Source organism: Jaculus jaculus, chromosome 5, assembly GCF_020740685.1.
Source record: "Jaculus jaculus isolate mJacJac1 chromosome 5, mJacJac1.mat.Y.cur, whole genome shotgun sequence".
Lineage (NCBI taxonomy): Eukaryota > Metazoa > Chordata > Mammalia > Rodentia > Dipodidae > Jaculus > Jaculus jaculus.
This window is the reverse complement of record NC_059106.1, coordinates 33,005,943-33,015,984: the sequence shown is the minus strand read 5'-3', so window position 1 is coordinate 33,015,984 and position 10,042 is coordinate 33,005,943.

The following is a 10,042-nucleotide window of genomic DNA, read 5'->3' as shown; positions in this document are numbered from 1 at the left end:
TAAATAAAATAAACTGGGTGTGGTGTTGCATGTCTTTTAATCCCAGCAGTTAGATGGCTGACATAGGATCACTGTGAGTTCGAGGCCAGCCTGGAACTACAGAGTGAGTCCCAGGTCAGCCTGGGCTAGTGTGAGACCCTACTTCAGGAATAAATAAATAAATAAATAAATGCAATTGCAAGGGAAGGCAGCCACACAGGGTGTTTAAGACAAGGAGAAGAGCTGGGAACAGTAGGAGAGAAAGTCACAAACCTTATAAACATAAGGTCACCCATATGAACTTGATGAAGACTTTCTTTTCTGATATGATGTATTGATTTGAATCAGATATTTCCCATAAACTCGTGTGTTTTGAATTTTTGGTCCCCACTTGGTGGCAATTTGGGAATGAGAACCTTGCTGGAGGAGTTATGTTGCTGGGGATGGGCTTATGGGTGTTATGGCCAATTTCACCTTTGCCAGTGTTTGGCTCAGTCTCCTGCTGCTGTTGGCCAGGAGGTGATGTCCACCCTCTGCTCATGGCACTATTTCCCTGTCATCATGGAGCTTCCCACTGAGTCTGTAAGCCAAAATAAACTCTTTTCTCCCACAAGCTGCTCTTGGTTGGGTGTTTTCTGCCAGCAACAAGAAGGTAACTTCAACTGATGATAAGCAGGGGAGTTTTGATCTCTGAACATGAGATCCCTCTCTTGGCTGGGCTGAATCAAAAGCACCATGAGCAGTGGTAGACACATGAGGGGCAGCTGAAATACTGCAGGGCTGGCCGGACAAAGTTTTCATGTAGAGGATGGCACCCACAGGTCTTGCATTGGATGTGCAGTAGGGAAAGGGGATGGAGTAGGGCTTGGCTGGAGCATGCAGGGCCGCCTTAGCTGGACATAGAGCAACACTTGAGCTATGTACTCACAAGGCTGCCACCTGAACATGCCACACAGCAATTCGCTCAAAGCGCTACGGTGGTGAGGGTTACTCAAGCTGCCCAGGTGACAACCATGTACGGTCACTGGTGAGACCAGCTGAGGATGGAGAAGCCACAGGCTGAGATGCGAAAGACTTGGGGGAGCATGTTGTGTCCGTTTCTTGGGGGACGAGTCCCACTGGAAAGCCAATGAATACACCTAGAAGCATGATGACTCCAATGTTCATTGGTCTGTAAGTTTCCAATACTGCAACTTAGAGGTTGTCCTTCACACCACGGTCCCCCCTGAGACCCGCAGCTGCCTGGGCTTGCCCTTTCCTCCCAAGCCTATTTCTCTTAGGTCATTTAGCATTCGTAATATCGGACTGTATTTATTGGAGCTCAGGATTCACCAGCCTGTCAGTGTCAGGGGTTTGATGGATATGTGTTTGGAGAAAGTCTGGTGCTTCCCTTTGGGCATCAATTGACAGAGGAAAAAGCTTTTCATAAATTCTTCTCAAGAAAAGACTGTCATAGGTCACAACTCAAGGATAACTGTAGAGTCTAAAGTATCCCAATGTGGGCCTGCTCTGGGGTAGATGATGGACTAATTCTTGTCTAAATTACATGTTTCATTAAATTGCATGATTCAATTGGTCAGAAGCAAATTTTATTTAAGAAAAATATATTTGTATTGATTTATTTGTAAAGAAAGAGAGGGAAAGAGAGAGAGAAAGAATGAATGGGCATGCCAGGGCCTCTTACCACTGTAAACAACCTCCAGATGTATGCCAGGAATGGTGACACACACCTTTAACCCTAGCACTTGGGAGGCTGAGGTAAGAGGATTGCTGTGAATTCAAGGCTACCCTGAGACTACATAGTGAATTTCAGGTCAGCCTGGGCTGAAGTGAGACACCACCTCAAAAAACCAAAAAAAAATTAAAAACCTCCAGATGTATGCTTCACTTTGTGCTTTACATGGGTACTGGGGAATTGAACTCAGGCTGGCAAGCTTTGCAAGCAAGAGCCTTTAACCATTGATCCATATCCCCGACCCAGAAACAAATTTTATATGCTGGAAAATGTATATATAAGGAGCCAGGCACAGTGGTACACACATGCCTGTCATCCCAGCAGTAGGGGGCAAAAGCTAGAGGATTGCCACAAGCTAAAGGCCAGCCTGATCTACTTTGTGAGTTCCATGCCAGCCAAGGCTACACAGTGAGACCCTGTCTCAGAAAAAACAAAAACCAAAATAGAAGAACCAGAGTAAGATGTGGTAGTTGAAATTTATGAACACGATTACACTTAGCATAGAGTCTCCCTCTAGCTCAGAGTAACCTGGAACTCACTCTGTAGCTCCAGGCTGGCCTTGAATTTAGTCATCCTCCTCAGTTTGCTGAGTGCAGGGATTAAAGGAGGCATGCACCACCATTCCATTTAACTTTGTCTCCTTCTAATAGTGAATAATTTCCCCCCCCTCCCCGAGGAAGCTAGCTAAATGTAGTAGAACACATCCAAATTAGTTCAAGTTCAAGGGGATAGCTTAGGTTACAATGAACTCTTACAAACCAAGCATTATGACTCACATGACTGTAATCCCAGCATTTGTGAGAAGACAGCAAGAAGATAGATAATTCAAGATGAGCCTGGGCTTCATGGTGAGACACAGTTAAAAAAAAAAAAATAACAAAACAAACAAACAAAAAACAGAAAAAAAAAATCATATAAACCACAGAAACAACAACAACAACAACAAAAACCGTTAAAAGGTTAAAAATAGGAAAAGTGGGCCTTGGTGAGCTAGAACAGGAAAATAACTGTATGAAATAAGATAAAATCTCTCTCCTTCCCTCAATGGGGTTCTTTTTACACAGAGCTCAGGATAGCCACACCCCTAAAATTAGCATGACCTGTCTGTTTGGCACTTCACAGCCAATTAGCTCAGACTTTGATTGTCAGTACTGGGAAGAACCTGATGGCATAGGAATTGCAAGTGTTAATGACCCTTGATAATGACCAATGCCAGAGAGGAAGGGGCAAGATGACACATACATGGTACTTCTGTGGGAACATGAATGTGTATACAGTGACACAGGGAAGGAAAGGGGAGGGGGCTCATAAATTGCTTCTATTATTTTAATTTGTTTTACTCTGTCTGGGCATGGTGGCACATTCCTTTAATGCCAGCACTAGAGAGGTAGAGGAGGAGGAAGATCCCTGTGAGTTTGAGGAATTCCAGGTCAGCCTGGGCTAGAGTGAGACCTACTATGAAGAAAAAATAGGTCTCAAATGGAACAGAAGGGGCTTCTTTGTAAAATGGAAAATGTCCCTCCAGTTGTAGGAATGTAGACTTGTATACTTCCACCACTGATGTGCTTTTAATGCAACCACTAGATAATCCCATGGCAATCCTCTGTTCTTGAACTCTTGTCTTAGCTCACCAGAATCAGTGACACTTTTGTTCATTCAAAAATTTCTTATTAGCCGGGCGTGGTGGTGCATGCCTTTAATCCCAGCACTCGGGAGGCAGAGGTAGGAGGATTGCCATGAGTTCAAGGCCACCCTGAGAATCCATAGTGAATTCCAGGTCAGCCTGGGCTAGAGTGAGACCCTATCTCGAAAAACAAAAACAAAAAAAATCTTATAAAATGAGCCTGTATTCACTGAAAATGCAATGACATTGAGGCTCAGAACAAGTGAGAAGACAACAGCTGGTAAGTGCTTCATAAAGGGCATCTTTCTTTTTCTTTATAAATCTGAAGTGGACTTCTGTCTAAAACTTTTCTCTTAGTTTATAACCAGGAAAATTCTCTAATTTGGAAAGGCAAATTGTCATGGAACTCAGGGCTACATCTCCAGCCAGAAGAGATTGTCTCTTGCTGAAAAGAATCCCTTGTATGGCCCTTGCTGGCAATGGGAGAGTAAGGACCACTTCTTACTTTGAACCAAGAAATAAAAATCTAGTCATAGTCTAGTGTGGTGCACGCCTTCAATCCCAGGCTGAGGTAGAAAGATTGCCAGGGTTTGAGGCCAGCCTGAGACTAGAGTGAGTTCCTGGTTAGCCTGGAACCTATCTCAAAAAAAAAAAAAAAAAAAAAAAGATGGGTATTGAGTCACCATCTGGAAGCTAATTCTAAGAAGTGAGAGGATTTGTCTGATAATGGATGGCTCACAGCTGTCATTCCTGTATGGGTGTACATGCATATGGGTGTGCACTCACATGTATGGGTATGTGTGTGCATGTGGAGACCAGAGGTTGACACTGAGTGTCTGTTCAATTGTTCTCCACTTGACTTGCTGAGGCAGGGTATCCCACTTGAACCCAGAGCTTGCCAGAGTCAGGCTGGGCTAGCTAGCCAGCTTGCCCAAAGGATCCCTGGTTTTTTTGTTTTTTTGGTTTTTTTTGGTTTTTTTTTTCTTGCCTCCTGAGAGCTAAGACTACTGGCTGGCTGCCCCACCCATCCAGCTTTTATGTGGGAGCTTGGGATCTAATTTCTGGTCTTCATGCTTATATGACAGTTGCTTTATCCACTGAACCACCTTCTTAGCCCTCTATCTTCCTCTTATCAAAATATGAGGGAGGACTGGCTCCTTCAGCCAAATAAATACCTGGAAGTGTTTGGGCAATTTGATGGCAGAAGAACCCAAGGCAGGTAAGGGCTTCCTGGAAGTCTAGCAAGTGGAAACAAGCCAGTTCTGACATGAAGGACGAAGCCCTCTGAATTAATCGTCACCCCAAGCTGGTGAAGCAGGTCATACCAGTTACACACAGAAATAGGGAGACAGTTTCAAATTGCAGTTAGTGCTTTGGCCATAAACCCCAGGTATCAATCAGGGAGATCTATGTGTGTTTGAAAAAAGAATAAAACAAGTCTGTCTACAAATGCGGCACCTTCGCAGAGCCTGAGGAGGCAGTTGTATGGAGTGCAAAGACAAACTATGTGCCAAGGACCAGGGGCAGGAAGCCAGTGACTCCGAATGGAGTGAGGTGTATGGTGCATGCTTGCAGGTCCAACTTCTTAGAAGATGGAAGTAAAAGGATTATTTGAGCCTATGAGCTAAAGGCCAGTCTGGGCTATATTGTGAGGCCCTGTTTCAAAAAATTAAAGCCCCAAATCATGTTAGGATGGCCCCAGCAATGGTAGGTGAGGAAGATGGTCCTAGAGAGGCTGAGAAGGGTGGCAGGGACCAAGTCATGCACAGGCTGAGGGAAACCTTAAGGGTCTGGGATGTTGTCTCCTCAAGAGTCAGGGACTACACTGAAGGGTCACCACAGACCACAGGCTTGATGAAACCTACTCCTTCAAGGCGGATGTAAAGAAAAAATGCAGCCCAAACTCTCGTGGCTTTAAGTCAGACTAGGTGAGGGAGGGAAGAAGAGGAGGAAGGAAAGAAGGGAAAGAGGGAGGGAGGAGAGGGGCAAGGGAGAGGAAAGGGAGGAGAGAGAGGAAAGAAAAGAAGAGGGAACCATGGGATATATTTTATAATCATGGAAAATGTTAATAAAAATTTTTAATTAAAAAAAAGAAAGAAAGAAAAGAAGAGGGAGAGAAGAAAAAAAGGACCGGGGGAAGAGGGAGATGGAGATGGGAAGGGAGAAGAGACAGAAAGGAGGAAAGGAAAATGGGAGGAGGGGAAAAGGTAGTCTCATGGAGTGAAGTGACCAGGCGATATGAGGAATCAATACTGGACTCTAACTGCCCATCAAGGTGACTATAGCTAATAATGTGTTATATATTGAAAGCCAACTTTGGGGTTTCCTCTCATCTTAGAAATGATAAATATAGGCTGGAGAGATAGCTTAGCGGTTAAGGCATTTGCCTGCAAAGCCAAAGGACCCAGGTTTGACTCTCCAGGACCCATGTTAGCCAGATGCACAAAGGGGTATATGCATCTGGAGTTCGTTTGCAGTGGCTGGAGGCCCTGGCACGCCCATTCTCTCTTTCTCCCTCTTTCTCTCTGTCAAATAAATAAAATAAAATAAACAAAACAGAAATGATAAATATCCCAGGTGACGAATATGCTAATTATACTGATTTGTTGTTAGGATATAACTTTTTTCTTTTCTTTTCTCAAGGTAGGGTCTCACTCTAGCTCAGGCTGACCTGGAATTTACTATGCATTCTCAGGGTAGCCTCGAACTCATGGTGATCCTCCTCTGCCTCCCGAGTGCTAGGGATTAAAGATGTGTACCACCATGCCTGGCCTGGATATAACTTGTACATGCATTGAGTCTTAAGTATGTATAACCATGATGTGTCAATAAAAGAAATAATGGAGGAATGTAAGAATCAAAAGGAGAGGCATGCTTTGCAATACTGTCTTCCAGACTCCTGGCCAGGGTATTCATGGACTACATAAGAACTGCATGATTAGAGGGGAGAAAATGATGGAATCAAAATAGAAGAGACTAGTTGGAAAGAAGGGATTCTGTGGAGGGGAATTTGGGAGGGGGAAAAGGGAGGGGATTCTAATTGTGGTATATTGTCTATATGTACTGAGGTTGTCAGTAAAAAATTTGAAAATGAAATAAAGTAATGAAAGCAGCTGTGAGGCCATCATTGTAGGACTGAATTACCCAGTTCAACATTCAGTTCTCCCATGGACTAACTGTGAGTGAGTGGGTGAGTTATCACCTCCTTGTCCCTTCGCTTCGTCATTTCCAAAGTGGGAGTAGCAACAGCACCCATTTCATTAGGCTATTATGAAAATTGCAAGATATAGTGTTCATGCACATTCCTACACAAGGTATGAACCTGACATCATATAGAAAATACACATTAGGGCTGGAGAAATGGCTTAGCGGTTAAGTGCTTGTCTGTGAAGCCTAAGGACCCCGGTTCGAGGCTTGGTTCCCCAGGTCCCACCTTAGCCAGATGCACAAGGGGGTGCACGCATCTGGAGTTTGTTCGCAGAGGCTGGAAGCCCTGGCGAGCCCATTCTCTCTCTCTCTCTCCCTCTACCTGTCTTTCTCTCTGTGTCTGTTGCTCTCAAATAAATAAATAAATAAATAATTTAAAAAAAAAAAGAAAATACACATTAAATGTTTATGCTGCTTTATAGTTTGCTATGCTGTTATTACCATTGTCTGTAAAAGGGTAGTAGATGGTGCTCTAAGAGACAAATACCCACCAACCTTTCTTCTCACGTAGCCCAAGCTAACCTCAAACTTACTGTGTAGTGGAGGATAACTTTGAGCTTCTGATCAACCTACCTTCACCTCTTGAGTGCTGGGATTACAGATGCATACCAGCATCCAGTTTTCGTGGTGCTGGAATGAGCCCAAGGCTTCACATGTGCTAGGCCAAGCATCTAGGGCCTATAAGCTTTCTTATTTATACAACTATCTTTTAAAGTTTGTTTGTTTGTTTTTTGAGGTAGGGTTTCACTCTAGCCCAGGCTGACCTGGAATTCACTATGTAGTCTGAAGGTGGCCTCCAATTTACCACAATCCTCCTACCTCTGCTTCCTAAATGCTGGGATTAAAGGTGTGCACCACCATGCCTGGCTAAGGTTGTTTTTTTTTTTTTAATGTTGTTTATTATAAATATCATCCCACTAGAAGAGTAGAGTCTCAATGGTTAAGTCTCTCCATCCAAACTGGACATCAAATATGAGGTAGCATAAGGGGATATTTTTAGATGTACGAAGTTTTGAAATATTCCTTTCTTATGCACTTTCAGGGATTTCCTAAAGAATTTTTCATCTAAAAGAGGGCATAAGTCAAAGAAGAGGGGACTCGGGATGAGGAAACAGGAAATCTAACACAGGCGGGATCCCCAGGCTGATGGGGAATCCGTGCCCTAGGATAACAGCTGTTTGACAAGGGGCAAGAAGAGAGGAGAGAGCAGAAACTGTTAGAGGTCTTTTCCTCAAAGGGAATGCTTAAAAAAAAAAAGATCGTGGTGGTGCATGCTTTTAATCCCAGCACTCTGGAGGCAGAGGTAGGAGGATCACAGTGAGTTCAAAGCCACCCTGAGACTGCACAGTGAATTCCAGGTCAGCCTGGGCCAGAGCAAGACAAACAAATAAACAAACAAACCCTTAAGATAGAAGTCAGTTGAAGTTGGAACTGATGGCACATGCTTTTAATCCCATCATCAGGATGGCCGTGAATTCAAGGCCACCCTGAGACTACATACTGAATTCCAGGTCAGCTTGGGCTAGAATGAGACTCTAACTCAAAAATAACAACAACAATAAAATCAGCAGGGGCATGGTGGCTCACACCTTTAATCCCAGCACTTGGGAGGCACAGGTAGGAGGATCACTGTGAGTTCAAGGCCACCCTGAGACTACTGAGTGAATTCCAGGGCAAGACCCTACCTTGGGGAAACACACACACACACACACACACACACATACACAGAGTTGATCTGGCATTGGGGAGATGGTTTAATGGGTAAAGCACTTGCTATGCAAGCATGATGACCAGGGCTAAGACCCCCAGATCTTAGTTCACTTATGGCAAGACGGGAGCAGCTCATAGGCACATGCCTACACAGAGAGAGAAAGAGAGAGAGAGATAAAAGATATGAAAGCCTCAGTTTGCTTAATAAAATAAACATACATCAATAGATAATTTAATGCTTCTGTATTATACTAGCAAACAAGTTAGAAAGTGAGTTAATAAGTGTAAAACAGAGAAAAGCTTAGCTGTATGAACAAAGGCAGGCATATCAATGATAATGGAAAATAGGACAAGAAAATGTGTTCACATTATACTCAGTGGCTCAGTTATGAATAATATACATGGTTGTAATATAGAATCAACCCTTGCCAACTCATTGGAAAATCTGCTAGAGCCACCCTGACGAGATGGGAGGTACTGGGAGCGGGGCAGGAAGGGACTAAGCCTCACCCAGAGACCCCCAGACCTCCACTTGTCACCAGCATGTTCACTGCCTGCAGAGGAACTTCACTTTTTATCAGACCATGGCTCTTTTCTCAAACACTCTCTATTGGAAAAAATGCTTTCCTTCTCTTTGAAACAATGTTACACAGATCAATAGTCACTTCAGGTATTATCAAAAGTATCTTTTGCAGGTATCAAACACATAATCCTGTGTGTTTTAACACCAAAACTGCATCCTAGAATGTGCTTGTGGGTATGATGGACTATAATGCAACCTGACAAGTCCTCTTGCACAAAATAACTAGAGAATCACACAGCATAAGACTTGAAATTGTAGAAGTGCTTGCCGAAGGCTGGAGATGTGGCTCGGCTGGTAGGCTGCTTGTCTAACATGCTCAAAACCCTGGGTTCCATCCCAGCATCCCATAAAACCAGCTGCGGTGGTGCACACCTGTATCCCAGCACTGGGAGATCGTCATTCTCAGCTACATAGTGAGTTCATGGCCAGCCTGGGCCACATGAGACCTTGTCTCAAAATAAAAAATGTAGTAGGTCCGCCGGGCATGGTGGCACACGCCTTTAATCCCAGCACTCAGGAGGCCAAGGTAGGAAGATTGCCGTGAGTTCGAGGCCACCTGAGACTACGTAGTGAATTCCAGGTCAACCTGGGCTAGAATGAAACCCTATTTCGAAAAACAAACAAAAAAATAGTAGAAGACCACGCTGGCCTCCACTTCCTAAGTGCTGGGATTACAGGTGTGCCTCCATGCCCAGCTTTCATTCTGTTTTCATAGTGGCTATGATTACAAGTTTGTACACAATAAACTAAACACATCAAACAGTATCTTCATGCATGCTGGGATTAAAGGTGTGTGCCACCATACCCAGCTTCATAATTCTTTCATTTATTTATTTACAAACAGAAAGACAAGGGAGGAGGGAGGAGACAGAAGGGTGCGCCAGGGCCTCTTGTCACTGCAAATGAACTCTACATTCACTGTGCCACACACACACACACACACACACACACTCAAAAACCTGGGGTGTGGTGACACATGCTTTTAATGTCATAATATAGGAAGCTGAGGTAGGAGGATTGTTGTGAGTTTCAGTTCAGCCTGGTCTAGAGTGTGACCCTCCTATAAAAAAAAAACAAAAAACCATAGGGGGAAAAAAACCCCAGTATAGTTTTGGGCTAGAGAGATAGATTAGCGGGTAAGATGCTTGCTTGCAAAGTCTGGAGACCCAGGTTTGATTTCCCAGTACCCATGTATAATGGTGTG